This window comes from Zea mays, chromosome 1 (genome assembly GCF_902167145.1).
Source record: "Zea mays cultivar B73 chromosome 1, Zm-B73-REFERENCE-NAM-5.0, whole genome shotgun sequence".
NCBI classification, from domain to species: domain Eukaryota; kingdom Viridiplantae; phylum Streptophyta; class Magnoliopsida; order Poales; family Poaceae; genus Zea; species Zea mays.
Window position 1 is genome coordinate 10,229,230 of NC_050096.1, and position 14,985 is coordinate 10,244,214.

The window sequence follows — 14,985 nt, forward strand, 5'->3', positions numbered from 1 at the left end:
TGTGACCTTGGAGTCACTCCAATCTTCACTCCCAAGAACTCTTATTTTGTTGACCAACACCATCAACCGATCAAAGAGTGATTGGAGCGACTCACCCTTTGTCCAATCATATCTTGCAAGCTCACTTTCCAAAGCTTCAACTCTATGTCTTTTAGCTTTGGGATCTCCTTCATGTGACATTTTAAGAATATTCCAAATGTCACAGGCATCTTCTCTTCCTTGAACTTTCCGGTATTCTTCCGGACAAAGACTTCCTTTGATTATGCTCACTGCTTGAGCATTTCGATGAACCTCTTGCATCATTTCCGGAGTCATCTCTTCTCCTTGGGCGGGCTTATACATACCTACATTAACAATCTCCCAAAGACTAGGATGCACACCGATTAAATGCGACTTCATCTTGTCGGCCCACTCATCATAGTTCAACTCACTAAGAGTTGGTAACTTTCCAAGTGGGGCGGAAGAGAAGTTGGGAATATAATTTCTAGAGTAATCGAATTGAACTTTGCTAAAGTCATTACCTTTGCTTTTGGTAGATGATCCTTCGGTGTTGAGACTTACCTTGCTCAATACCTTAGACACCAAAAGATCCACTAGATCGTCATTATAATCAAATGTTCCCTTACCTTTATCTTCTTCGGCCTTTCTTCTTGATTCTTCTTCTTCGGCCTTTTTCTTAGCATCTTCCTCTTTCATTTTGAGGAACATTCTCTCGGCAATCTTCATGGCGAGGTCGAGGACCTTGGGGTCCACTTCCTCACCGGAAGATGTGACGGGGATTTCCTCGAGGAGAGGATCCACATGGTCCCGTTGTGTAGACATGATCGTTTCCTCACGCGGTTAAGCGTAAAACGAGGCACGTAGCTCTGATACCAATTGAAAGTAGCCTAGAGGGGGGGGTGAATAGGCTACACCTGAAAATTTTCACTAAAAACTTCGAAATAGGTTAAATTAAAGTTGCACAGGTGCAAACCGGTTCAGTCGATTTTAATCACAACTGAACAAGTTTGAACCCGCTCAACTTAAATTTGATAATCTATTGAACAAATGCGAAGTAGGGAAGAATATAGCTAAAGATTTGCCCTACACAAAATCTACTCAAATGAATATTATGAACCAACCACTGAATATAACACACAAGAACACGCGATATAACCCGAGGTTCGGCAACCACCACAAAGGTGTCCTACTCCTCGTTGAGGAACCCACAAAGGGCCGGGTCTTTTCCAACCCTAATCCTCCACAAGCCGACCACAAAGGTCAAGGCAATCTCTTCTCAAATCAGCTCAAGGAGCGGGTGATACAAACTTCTTGGGGTCGTCCACAAATTTGGAGACTCCCAAGCAACCTCTAACCGTCAAGGAACACGAGGTTCCAAGAGTAACAAATCCGCACACGGTTAAGTTTGCAACGAGCTCAAGAACAAGAGAATGGGAGAATCGAGATGAAATTGACAGAGAGTTCGATCGAGTTCACCTCACACCAAGGGTCCTTCAAATGATTGAAGGAGATGCGATTGCGGGTGTGAAAGGTGAAATGAATGCTCTTGTTTGAAAGTTGGTCAGCCAAGAATTCGTGGGAGAGGCAGGAGTAAATGAGAGAGAGAGTGTGAGGGGGTATATAAAGGATCCCCCAAAAGCTGGCAGCCGTTGGGAGAAAAGGAGCAAAAACCGGTTGAACCGGTTTCTACCAGGGGAATCCCGGTCCACTGACCTACTCAGCCGGACACTCGACCGGTTTCAAAACCGGATGAGTAGGGACAAAATTCGGCTCAACCGGTTTCTAAAAAATATCTGCTGCGACTTTTTCTGACAGCTCTGACTGTCAGACAGGTCAGAGCAGAGGTGGCAGGTGAACAGTACCGAAACCGGTTGAACCGGTTTCAGGACCGGTTGAACCGGTTTTGGGGGCTGAAACCAAATTTTGAGTATTTTGAAGGGAACAAAAGGGGAAACTTTGTGGGAAGTAAAATTTGTTTTTCTCAAGAGCATTCATGATCTGGGAAAATGATCTCCAAGGAGTTTTCAAAAGATTTTGAACTTGGCTCGTTTCACAACTTACTTAACCGTCGCGGATCCATCTTAATTGTACGGCGATTCCTATGACTCAAGAATTATAAATTTAGCATCGCCGTTGTTTCTTAGCACTTGGAGCACGCCATTTGATGTGGAATTTTAAATCCGCTGTGCTTTATACTTTTATGCTCGTAAGATCTGTGCTTCTCCTTTCTGTAGAAATACTGTGTACATACTAGGAGCAAACTTGTTAGAATCTTAGTTTGTTTTGTCATTAATCACCAAAACCCTCAATTAGGGTTGATTGCACTTACATTTACACTCTGCAGAGGTTGCACATATTTACCCACAAGACGTGTTCCCTTTGTCGCCTCGGGTTGATCAAACCCTTAAACATTGCCAAGGTGAGTAGATGATGGTACACTGCGAGGCATTTACAAAGTTCCACTAGAGGAGAGAACCCGCTACGGTTTCCGGGCCGAAAGCTGCATAGGAATCCTTCGTCCAGAAAGTTAACAAGACACTCAGACCCAAGGACCTCCCTACACCTGCATCCTCCACCCCGCTTGCCCCTTTCGGGAAAAGATTAACTCACACTAGCTTTCCTAATTAATCAGCCAAGGGCGTCCCATTCTACACTTGTGGTAGCACTGTTTTCTCGGGTGGTCGCTCCATGTTCCAATTAACATAATAACCTTATCATGAACAAAAAATATTCCATTGACAATAAATAGCATGGTCATGAATAAAATGTATCTTAATACCCAAAACCACATAGAACAATAACACATACTACCCAAACGTTCAGTGATAAGTAAGGTATAAGGTAACTCAAACTAGGTTGACCTATTAGGTCCCATCAAGATTAATCTAAGCATGCCACAGTGATTAATAGTAACATTATTGGGTAAAGAAGAGAGATCAAGGACACAACTTGCCTTCAACGAGCTGCTGCTCAGTATTTTCCACCTGTTATGTTTCGGGCTCCTCGGTCACTTGCTCGTCTACTCGCAACAATAAAAACAAGCAATGTGCATAGGAGAAATTAACATCACACCAAATATGAGAACAAACTGTGTAATAATGATCTATGAGTTGCTACGAGATCGTAGGTTTGAGAACTGTTCAAATCGGAGCTATGGCTAAGGCGATAGGACTTTTGGAAGATTCAATTGTTTTAGGCCAATTATTTCAATAAACAAAAGTTCAACAAACTTGGTACTTATTTTTTTGACAACCTACTACTTGATAAAATAGTGTTACCAAAGTGTAGACCATATTAATATGAAACTAACGCAACTGGAACGAGTCAAAAAGGAGTTAAAATGAATTAGTTATGCATTTCCTAAGGTTTTAGAATTAATTTGGCATTTAAAAATCAATTTTGCATTAATTTTCTTAGTATCCGGAGATTCCTGGATTGCGGACACAATTTCTTTGAAATCCAAGGTCTACTTTGCAAATTGTAGGACCTTGCCGCAATGTTCTTCGTACTACGGTGGATCACGGGTTGATTCCACGAAATTCTAGGGTCTCTTAAACAAAACTACATTCGGCGAAGGGGTACGATGCGCTCTGGGTCATCCGATCTGACATCTGTGGTCTGCATCAGATCTAAATTTTAAACGATTCGATATGTAATCATGGCCACCGGATCGACGATCAATGGCCCCGATTTTAAAATAGTCCTGATTCGATCGCTACCCTTCCAGGAAGAATGGACGACACTCATGTCGTTCTACGAATCTGTATGCAACACGTGATCTTGACCGCCCAATCCGGATCAACGGCCATGGACCCATCCCTTTCCATGGCGGTCACAGAACGGCGGCGCAGCGCCCCGCACGGCGGTGCCTCACCAGCGTTCTGCCCCCCCTTGAGGATCGGTGCTCGACTCCGATAGCCGTTCGGTGCAAAACAGAGTGCAGACAACGACAAACATGATAGGGGATTACTCCCAAGGATTATGGTGATTTCCGTGTTACTCGCGGCGCTAAGCGGATCCATGGCGGAATCTAGCTCTGGCGAGCAATTCCGGGGCACTTGGACGCTATCCTCTATTAGGGTTGATGCTACATGATGAGCGTATGGAACCAACGCCTGGAGTGTGGTATTTACCGTGGATTCCGTCGTGCCGGGCTTCGTCCATGGTGGATCTCGGGCCACGGCGGCCGCAAATCTCTGGTGAGGAATTCTCGCTCGTCTCGAGCGCCAATCCGCACTGGGGCGGCGTTGATTTCACCCCTGAGAACACTGCAACGGTCTGTGGCCTATCCTCGCGCTTCACTCTGCTACACCAACGGAGAGCGGATGCGGCAGCTCTCCCTCTCTCACTTCTCGGCTTCGTGGATGGTAATTGGGCACGGCTGAGAAAGCGAAAAACAGGTCTCCAGCGCACGACTATATAGTCAATAGTCTAGGTAAGGAGTTAGTTGGGGTGCCAGCTGGAATCGCGCGGGCGAGCCGGCGGCGATCCGTTGCATGCGCTCGGGTCGATAGCGAACCGAGAGAGACGGACCTGACAGTGCGGGCCCACACGGCATCGAGCGTGCGTGAACGAGGGCGAAGCCGCGCAGAGAATGGGAGGTTGGGCAGTGGGCCCAAGGTGTCGACGCACATTCTCGCGACGCCCTCCTGGGTGGGCTGGCTGGACTACGTAGGTGATGGGAAGTTGGGCCGGGTGGGAGAGGTGGGGATGGACCGAGGAGATGGTTTTCGGCCCAGCGAAGTCATTCTCCTTTATCTTTATCTTTTTATGTTTGCTTTTCCTTTTAAATTTAGAATCTAAATTTGATTCAAGTTTAAACCTCTAATTCGAAAATGAATCAAACCAAGACTCCAATATGTCCTGCGGATATATTTCATTTATAATTAATGTATTTATTTATTCATTAATATTTTAGACTACGTAGTTTATAAAAGGAATAACTCACTTGTTTTAACAACACAAAAAAATCTTATTGTTATTAAATATATAAATCATATGTTTTAAGGACATAACTCCTATTACATAATTTTGTACTAAAAGATAGTTTTATCTCAACCTATTTAGACATTATCTCTATTTATATTATCCAAAAGAATAGTTTAACTTATATAAGATCTGTTCATTCTAATCTTTTACTATGAGCTATATTTATTTTAGGATATGTGACTTACAAGGTGAGAAAATCTTATTCAAAAATATTTTGTTTCAAGATCTCTATATTATCTTAGTAAGTACCTAAAATAAAATTTTGGTGCTACACCAAGGCACCTGCGCGCGTAGACACGTGGTGATCCTATTCTCTTCGTCCGTTCGCAATACTAGGACAGGCAAGTACTGCTGCACTGCTTGTGAAGTCGTGTCAAGCATGGGCGCAGCCATGCTCGAGTGATGGCGGGGCCATGACATGGGCCCCGCCTCTACTCCATCGTGGTTGCCTCATCCCTCTTCCTTTTCGTGGCAACAACCTCACAAACACGATGGAAACACATCAGATACTCTCTCCCTCCTTGCTCCTGCCGCCCCTGTACCTCCCCTTCCACCCCCCTCCTCGAGCGAGTCGTTGCAGGTGTCACGCCGCAGCCAGAGGTGCTTGCTGATGGCGAGGCTGAGGCCAAGGCCTGTGCAGCCGGCGGCGACGACCACCAAAGGGCCGACGAGTGGTCCCTCGCCTCCTTCTCCGGCTAGATGGTCCCGCCACCCATGTACCTCCCCTTCCATGCCCATCCTCGAGCGCGTCGTTGCAGGCATCACGTCGCCACCAGAGGCACCTGCCAACGGTGAGGACGAGGCCTATGCAGTCGGAGACGATGACCACCAATAGTTCCAGCCTACCGAGCCTAACTAGAGGGCCGAGGAGCGGTCCTTCACCGCCTTCCCCGTCTAGATGCTCCCGTCGTCCGTGCATCTTCCCTTCCATCCCCGTCCTCGAGTGCACCATTGCATACATCATGCCGCTGCCAGAGTCCTGTCAGCGGCGAGGCCGAGGCCAATGACTGTGCAGCCGACTGCGACGACCACCAGCAGCTGCAGCCTGTCGAGCCTAACCAGAGGGCCCAGGAGTGGTCGCTCCTCGCCTTCTTCATCTAGATGTAGCTCAGCGACACGCACGACATGCTTGGGCGCAAAGACCTGCAGGTCCATCGCCTACTACAACAAGGGCCTCGAGATCTTGATGGCTACGCTCAAGGAGCGTGATCCCCCATCTGTCATGCCTGGTAAGGATGGGAAGGCGTCTACCAGTGATGTTGGCGGGAAGGCGTGAGAGTAGTTGATGATTCAATCGATCGTCTGGATTGTGGGCCGTGGGCCGGTTGGAGTTGTATCGAGTCTGATGGGTTGTAAGGCGCACTGGAGTCTGTAATGGGCTGGCCATGGCTAACCATATATACTGAATCAATGCCAGATGGCAGGAAAATATCGAATAACAGAAAGTAAAACCACTTCGTAACAAACTTATCTCGAGTTGCATTGCGATTGTCGTGCCTCCGACGATCTCACGTCCCGACGGTGGCTCGCCGGCGGCCACGGGGCGTCACAGGTGGTATCAGAGCCTTGGATTCTCGGAGTTTCCACGACGGTGCCGACCACCAAGCCATCAGTGCAGACGCGACTGCTGCTGCAGACGATGGAAGCCACAGAGCAGAAGAGTGATGAGCGTTGGGATCGGATGATGCGGATCCTGGACCGCTTGGGCGACAAGGTGGAGGCCATGGAGATCGGGCAGCAGCGACTTCATCAACAGGCGGAGGCGATGGAGGCTGGGCAGTTCCGTCTTCAACAACAGACGGAAATTGCAGCGGCGGCTGCTCGGAAGGCGTAGGAGGAGGAGTCCATTCTTGCGTGGCAAGTGGACGAGACCGGGAAGACGGTGTCTCAGCTTCGCTTGGAACTGCTGGCGAAGGAGATGGAAGGTATGGAAACTGAATCTGAGAGGGAGGGACGTAATCATAGGCAGGAGGGAGGTGATGATCGGACGCATGGAGAGAGGGGGTACCATGACTGGCAAGGTGGAAGTAGGGAGCATAGAGCTGCTAATCCACAAGGGGGAAACCGGGAGTATCGAGATCAGCAAGGTGGAAACAGAGAGTATCGTGCTTCCGATTTATCTAAGATGTCATTTCCCAAGTTTTAGGGAACTGAGCCAGGCGTTTGGTTTGATAAGTGCATGGAGTATTTCAACGTCTACCAGGTGCCTGAGTTTATGTGGCCTTCATCTGCTTATTTACACATGGATGGAAACGTAGCTAGGTGGGCGCAAGTGTACAAGAGGAGGCAGGGGCTAGGAAACTGGGCACAATTCACTCTAGCAGTGCAATAGAAGTTTGGGGCAGAGGAGAGTGCACAGACGATGAGGGGCTTACTGCACTTATCATAGAAATCTAGTTTGGAGGAGTACATTCATGCATTTGAAGAAGCTAGATATGCTACTATATTGCACAATCCTGAAATGGGAGAAACATTCTTTGTTTCTCAGTTTGTGAAGGGTTTGAAGGGGGAGTTGCAGGGACATGTTTTAGCTCAACTGCCTCGGACAGTAGATCGAGCTATTCTCCTGGCTCAGATTCAGCAAGAGGTTGTGGAAATGAATAGAGCAAAATTTTAGAAAAAATTTCAGGGTAGTAAAGTGATGGTGAATGCAGGAAAAGGGGACACCAGAGCAGGAGTGGGCTCTAGTGAGTTGGCTAAGGAGAGGTAGTTGAGGGATTTTCGAAGGTTGAATGGATTGTGTTTTGGGTGTGGAGAAAAGTACGAGCCAGGACACCAGGCCAAGTGTCCAAAAAGAGGTGGAACTCAATTACATAGTCTGACAATGGAGGATATGGGGTTGACATTGTTAGATGAGGTGCTGCAGCAGTTAGACAAGGAGGATAGGGAGATGGAGGAAGCAAGTAATCTGTCCTTAAATGCCATCAGTGGAACTGATAGAGAGGGTTGTATGAGGGTTCGAGCACTGATTCAAAATCAGGTGCTGGGGATGCTGGTAGACTCAGGCAGTTCCACCAGTTTTGTCAGTTAGAGAATTATGGACAAACTGACTTTGCATACAGAGCCTGCTTCACATGTCAGGGTTAAGGTGGCTAATGGGGAGTTCATGTTGAGCTCGAGGAGGGTGAAAGGGAAATGTGCCTTTGGGCCATTTCTAAGTATTTTGGTGATTGAGTGCCAGCACAAGTACTTAAATGTGAATCTCTGCCCATGGATGAACAAAGTGCAAATCAAGAGCTAAGGTATGTTTCTAAGTCTTAGTACATTGGTTTTATGTACTAATATACTTGTCTAAGTATCAGAAACAGGAAGAAGAAGAAAAGAAGAGAGTTGGCTGTGTACAGCCAAGAGGCTGTTTCGGTCTGGAGCACCGGACTGTCCGGTGGTGCACCGGACAGTGTCCGGTGCGCCAGGCTGACTCGGCGTGAACTCGGCGCTCTCGGGAATTCGCCGACGGCGTACGGCTAAAATTCACCGGACTGTCCGGTGTGCACCGGACTGTCCGGTGAGCCAACGGTCGGCCGGGCCAACGGTCGGCCGCGCGATCTGCGCGTGACACGTGGCCGAGCCAACGGTCGGAAGGGGGCACCGGACTGTCCGGTGTGCACCGGACATGTCCGGTGCGCCAACGGCTCCCAGATCTGCAACGGTCGGCTTCGCCATTTAAGGAAAGGAATCAGGCACCGGACACTATCCGGTGTGCACCGGACACTGTCCGGTGTGCACCGGACTGTCCGGTGCGCCCGACGACAGAAGGCAAGGATGGCCTTCCAGAATTGCTCTCAACGGCTCCTAGCTGCCTTGGGGCTATAAAAGGGACCCCTAGGCGCATGGAGGAGTACACCAAGCATTCCTACAACATTTCTAAGCACCAAGACATCGATCTCACGCATTCGTTTCATTGTGATAGCATCTAGAGCTCTTGTTGAGTTGCGAACTCTTTGAGTTGTGTTGCGAGCTCTTATTGCGACTTGTGTGCGTGTTGTTGCTCTGATCTTTTGAAGTCTTGTGTGCGTTGCTCATTCCCCCTTTTGCTCTGTGTTCTTTGTGAACTTCAATTGTAAGGGCGAGAGGCTCCAAGTTGTGGAGATTCCTCGCAAACGGGATTGAGAAAAAGCAAGCAAAACACCGTGGTATTCAAGTGGGTCTTTGGACCGCTTGAGAGGGGTTGATTGCAACCCTCGTCCGTTGGGACGCCACAACGTGGAGTAGGCAAGCGTTGGTCTTGGCCGAACTACGGGATAAACCACTGTGTCATCTCTGTGATTGATCTCTTGTGGTATTGTGTTTTGTTGAGACTCCTTTCTAGCCACTTGGCATTTATTGTGCTAACACTTAACAAGTTTTTGTGGCTATAAGCTTAAGTTTTACAGGATCACCTATTCACCCCCCCTTTAGGTGCTCTCAATTGGTATCGGAGCCGTTCTCTTCAAGAAAGGGACTAACCGCCCGAAGAGATGGATCCTAAGGGGAAGGGAATCGTGATCAACGACAAGGAAAAGGAGTCCTTCGTCAACGAGCCAAAAGATGACAAATCCAACGACTCTGGCTCGGGCCACAGACGTAAAGATGGGAAGAAGAAGAAGACAAGACGTATCAAGGAGATCGTCTACTACGACAGCGACGAGTCTACTTCTTCCCACAAGGACGACGACTACGACAAACAAAAGACGGTTAACTCAAACTTTTCTTTTGATTATTCGCGCATTCCGCACAGCTCAAATGCTCATTTGCTCCCCATTCCACTTGGCAAGCCTCCTCACTTTGATGGAGAGGACTACGGATTTTGGAGTCACAAAATGCGTACACACCTATTTTCTCTCCATCCAAGCATTTGGGAGATTGTGGAAAGTGGAATGAAATTTGATAGCTCGGATAGTCCTTCGTTTATTAATGAACAGATCCATAAAAATGCACAAGCTACTACTGTGTTGCTAGCCTCTTTGTGCAGGGACGAGTATCACAAGGTGAGCGGCTTGGACAATGCCAAGCAGATTTGGGACACCCTCAAGATCTCTCATGAGGGGAATGATGTCACCTTACTCACCAAGATGGAGTTGGTGGAGGGCGAGCTCGGACGATTCGCGATGATAAGGGGCGAGGAGCCGACGCAAACATACAACCGGCTCAAGATCCTTATCAACAAAATAAGGAGCTACGGAAGCACGCGATGGACGGATCACGACGTCGTCCGCCTAATGCTAAGGTCATTTACCGTTCTTGATCCTCATCTCGTGAACAATATTCGTGAGAATCCCAGGTACACGAAGATGACGCCCGAGGAGGTACTCGGAAAATTCGTAAGCGGGCGGATGATGATCAAGGAGGCAAGATACGTAGACGATGCCTTGAATGGACCGATCAACGAGCCTCAACCCCTTGCTCTCAAGGCAACAAGAAGCAAGGAGGCGCTACCTAGCAGGGTGGCACAAATTGAGGCGGCCGGACTTAATGATGAAGAGATGGCCCTCATCATCAAAAGATTCAAGACGGCGCTTAAAGGTCGCAAGGGACAGCCAAGCAAGACCAAAGCCAAGGGGAAGCGTTCGTGCTTCAAATGCGGTAAGCTTGGTCATTTTATTGCTAACTGTCCCGACAATGATAGTGATCAGGACCAAGGGAACAAGAGGGAGAAGAAGAAGAATTATAAGAAGGCAAAGGGCGAGGCTCATCTTGGCAAGGAGTGGGATTCGGACTGCTCCTCGTCTGACTCCGACAATGAGGGACTCGCCACCACTGCCTTCAACAAGTCATCCCTCTTCCCCAACGAGCGTCACACTTGCCTCATGGCAAGAGAGAAGAAGGTAATCACTCGTAATGATGTCACTTATGATTCTTCTAGTGATGATGAGTCTAGTGATGATGAAATAGATTACTCTAGTTTGTTCAAGGGATTGGATAGAAATAAAATTGATAAAATCAATGAATTGATTGATGCCTTGAATGAAAAGGATAGGCTTTTAGAAAAGCAAGAGGATTTGTTGTATGATGAACATGATAAGTTTGTAGAGGCACAAAAATCCTATGCTTTAGAAGTTAAAAGAAATGAAGTGCTTTCTAGTGAATTATCTTCTTGTCATGAAAACATTGCTACTTTAAAGAGTGTTAATGATGACTTAAATGCTAAACTAGAAGTAGCTAGTAAATCAACATCTTGTGTAGAAATTGTTGAAACGTGCACTAGGTGTAAAGATCTTAATGTTGATGCTTGTAGTAAACATCTAGTTTCAATTTCTAAATTGAATGATGAAGTGGCTAGTCTTAATGCTCAACTTAAGGCTAGCAAAAGCGAATTTGATAAGCTAAAATTTGCAAGGGATGCCTACACGATTGGTAGACACCCCTCAATTAAGGATGGACTTGGCTTCAAAAGAGAAGCCAAGAACTTAACAAGCCATAAGGCTCCCATTCCCGCTAAGGAGAAAGGGAAGGCCCCTATGGCTACTAGTGCTAAAAAGAACCATGCCTTTTTGTATCATGATAGGAAAAATTCTAGAAATGCTTTTAGAAGTTATGATGCTTTTGATTCACATGCTTATGATTCTTATGCTATGACTGCTTCTAGTTCTCATGTTGTGCATGATAGAAAAGTTGGTAGAAGAAATGTTATTCACAATATGCCTAGGAGAAATGTTGTTAATGCTCATAGGAAAGTTCATGGACCTTCTACAATTTATCATGCCCTAAATGCTTCCTTTGCTATTTGTAGAAAGGATAGGAAGATAGTTGCTAGGAAGTTAGGGGCAAAATGCAAGGGAGACAAAACTTGCATTTGGGTCCCTAAGGATATTTGCACTAACATTATAGGACCCAACAAGAGTTGGGTACCTAAGTCCCAAGCCTAAATTTGCCTTGCAGGTTTATGCATCCGGGGGTTCAAGCTGGATTATTGATAGCGGATGCACAAACCATATGACGGGGGAGAAGAAGATGTTCACCTCCTACGTCAAGAATAAAGATTCCCAAGTTTCAATTATATTCGGTGTTGGGAATCAAGGCAAGGTAAAAGGGTTAGGTAAATTTGCAATTTCTAATGAGTACTCCATATCTAATGTGTTTTTAGTAGAGTCTCTTGGATATAATTTGCTATTTGTTAGTCAATTGTGCAACATGGGGTATAACTGTCTATTTACAAATGTAGATGTGTCTGTCTTTAGAAGAAATGATGGTTCACTAGCATTTAAGGGTGTATTAGACGGCAAACTTTATTTAGTTGATTTTGCAAAAGAAGAGGCCGGTCTAGATGCATGCTTAATAGCTAAGACTAGCATGGGCTGGCTGTGGCATCGCCGCTTAGCACATGTGGGGATGAAGAACCTTCACAAGCTTCTAAAGGGAGAACACGTGATAGGTTTGACTAACGTACAATTCGAAAAAGATAGACCTTGTGCAGCTTGTCAAGCAGGTAAACAAGTGGGAGGAGCACATCACAACAAGAATGTGATGACCACATCAAGACCCCTGGAGCTGCTACACGCCTATCTGAGCATAGGAGGAAGTAAGTATGGTCTAGTTATTGTTGATGACTTTTCCCGCTTCACTTGGGTGTTCTTTTTGCAGGATAAGTCTGAAACCCAAGGGACCCTCAAGCGCTTCCTCAGGAGAGCTCAAAATGAGTTTGAGCTCAAGGTGAAGAAGATAAGGAGCGACAACGGGTCAGAGTTCAAGAACCTTCAAGTGGAGGAGTTTCTTGAGGAGGAAGGGATCAAGCACGAGTTCTCCGCTCCCTACACACCACAGCAAAATGGTGTGGTAGAGAGGAAGAACAGGACGCTAATCGACATGGCGAGGACTATGCTTGGAGAATTCAAGACCCCCGAGCGTTTTTGGTCGGAAGCCGTGAACATGGCTTGCCACGCCATCAACAGGGTCTACCTTCACCGCCTCCTCAAGAAGATGTCATATGAGCTACTAACCGGTAACAAACCCAATGTATCGTACTTTCGTGTATTTGGGAGCAAGTGATACATTCTAGTGAAGAAGGGTAGAAATTCTAAATTTGCTCCCAAAGCAGTAGAAGGGTTTTTGTTAGGTTATGACTCAAATACAAAGGCGTATAGAGTCTTCAACAAATCATCGGGTTTGGTTGAAGTCTCTAGCGACGTTGTATTTGATGAGACTAATGGCTCTCCAAGAGAGCAAGTTGTTGATCTTGATGATGTAGATGAAGAAGACGTTCCAACGGCCGCTATGCGCACCATGGCGATTGGTGATGTGCGACCACAGGAACAATTGGAGCAAGATCAACCTTCTTCCTCAACTATGGTGCAACCCCCAACTCAAGACGATGAACAGGTTCATCAACAGGAGGCGTGTGATCAAGGGGGAGCACAAGATGATCCTGTGATGAAGGAAGATGCGCAACCGGCACCTCCAACCCAAGTCCGAGCGGTGATTCAAAGGGATCATCCCGTCGACCAAATTTTGGGTGATATTAGCAAGGGAGTAACTACTCGATCTCGATTAGTTAATTTTTGTGAGCATTACTCCTTTGTCTCTTCTACTGAGCCTTTCAGGGTAGAAGAGGCCTTGCTAGATCCGGACTGGGTGTTGGCTATGCAGGAGGAGCTCAACAACTTCAAGAGAAATGAAGTTTGGACACTGGTGCCTCGTCCGAAGCAAAATGTTGTGGGAACCAAGTGGGTGTTCCGCAACAAACAGGACGAGCACGGGGTGGTGACGAGGAACAAGGCTCGACTTGTGGCAAAAGGTTATGCCCAAGTCGCAGGTTTGGATTTCGAGGAGACTTTTGCTCCTGTGGCTAGGCTAGAATCAATTCGTATCTTGCTAGCATATGCCGCTCACCATTCTTTCAGGTTGTACCAAATGGATGTGAAGAGCGCTTTCCTCAACGGGCCAATCAAGGAGGAGGTGTACGTGGAGCAACCCCCTGGCTTCGTGGATGAACGGTACCCCGACCATGTGTGTAAGCTCTCTAAGGCGCTCTATGGACTTAAGCAAGCCCCAAGAGCATGGTATGAATGCCTTAGAGACTTTCTAATTGTTAATGCTTTCAAGGTTGGGAAAGTCGATCCAACTCTTTTTACTAAGACATGTGATGGTGATTTGTTTGTGTGCCAAATTTATGTCGATGACATAATATTTGGTTCTACTAACCAAAAGTCTTGTGAAGAGTTTAGCAGGGTGATGACGCAGAAATTCGAGATGTCGATGATGGGCGAGTTGAACTACTTCCTGGGGTTCCAAGTGAAGCAACTCAAGGACGGCACCTTCATCTCCCAAACGAAGTACACGCAAGATCTGCTAAAGCGGTTTGGGATGAAGGACGCCAAGCCCGCAAAGACTCCGATGGGAACCGACGGACACACCGACCTCAACAAAGGAGGTAAGTCCATTGATCAAAAAGCATACCGGTCAATGATAGGGTCTTTACTTTATTTATGTGCTAGTAGACCGGACATTATGCTTAGCGTATGCATGTGTGCTAGATTTCAATCCGATCCTAAGGAGTGTCACTTAGTGGCGGTGAAGCGAATTCTTAGATATTTGGTTGCTACGCCTTGCTTCGGGCTCTGGTATCCAAAGGGGTCTACCTTTGACTTGGTTGGATACTCAGACTCCGACTATGCTGGATGTAAGGTCGATAGGAAGAGTACATCGGGGACGTGCCAATTCTTAGGAAGGTCCCTGGTGTCGTGGAACTCTAAGAAACAAACCTCCGTTGCCCTATCCACCGCTGAGGCCGAGTATGTTGCCGCAGGACAGTGTTGCACGCAACTACTTTGGATGAGGCAAACCCTCCGGGACTTTGGCTACAATCTGAGCAAAGTCCCACTCCTATGTGATAATGAGAGTGCTATCCGCATGGCGGAGAATCCTGTTGAGCACAGCCGCACAAAGCACATAGACATCCGGCATCACTTTTTGAGAGACCACCAGCAAAAGGGGGATATCGAAGTGTTTCATGTTAGCACCGAGAACCAGCTAGCCGATATCTTTACCAAGCCTCTAGATGAGAAGACCTTTTGCAGGCTG

General features: G+C 46.9%; 1 long non-coding RNA gene and 1 pseudogene across 1 annotated transcript; one reads left to right on the top strand and one right to left on the bottom strand.

Annotated features, from left to right (window-relative positions):
* Nucleotides 1-2,392: 2,392 nt before the first annotated feature.
* Nucleotides 2,393-4,540, bottom strand: LOC118473373 (uncharacterized). The gene is made up of 2 exons (XR_004852715.1): nt 4,134-4,540; nt 2,393-3,019 (listed from the first exon to the last, which is right to left on the bottom strand). It is a non-coding gene; the product is annotated as an uncharacterized lncRNA (long non-coding RNA).
* Nucleotides 4,541-5,407: 867 nt separating this feature from the next.
* Nucleotides 5,408-6,265, top strand: LOC118473049 (mucin-5AC-like; annotated as a pseudogene).
* The last annotated feature ends 8,720 nt before the right edge of the window (nt 6,266-14,985 follow it).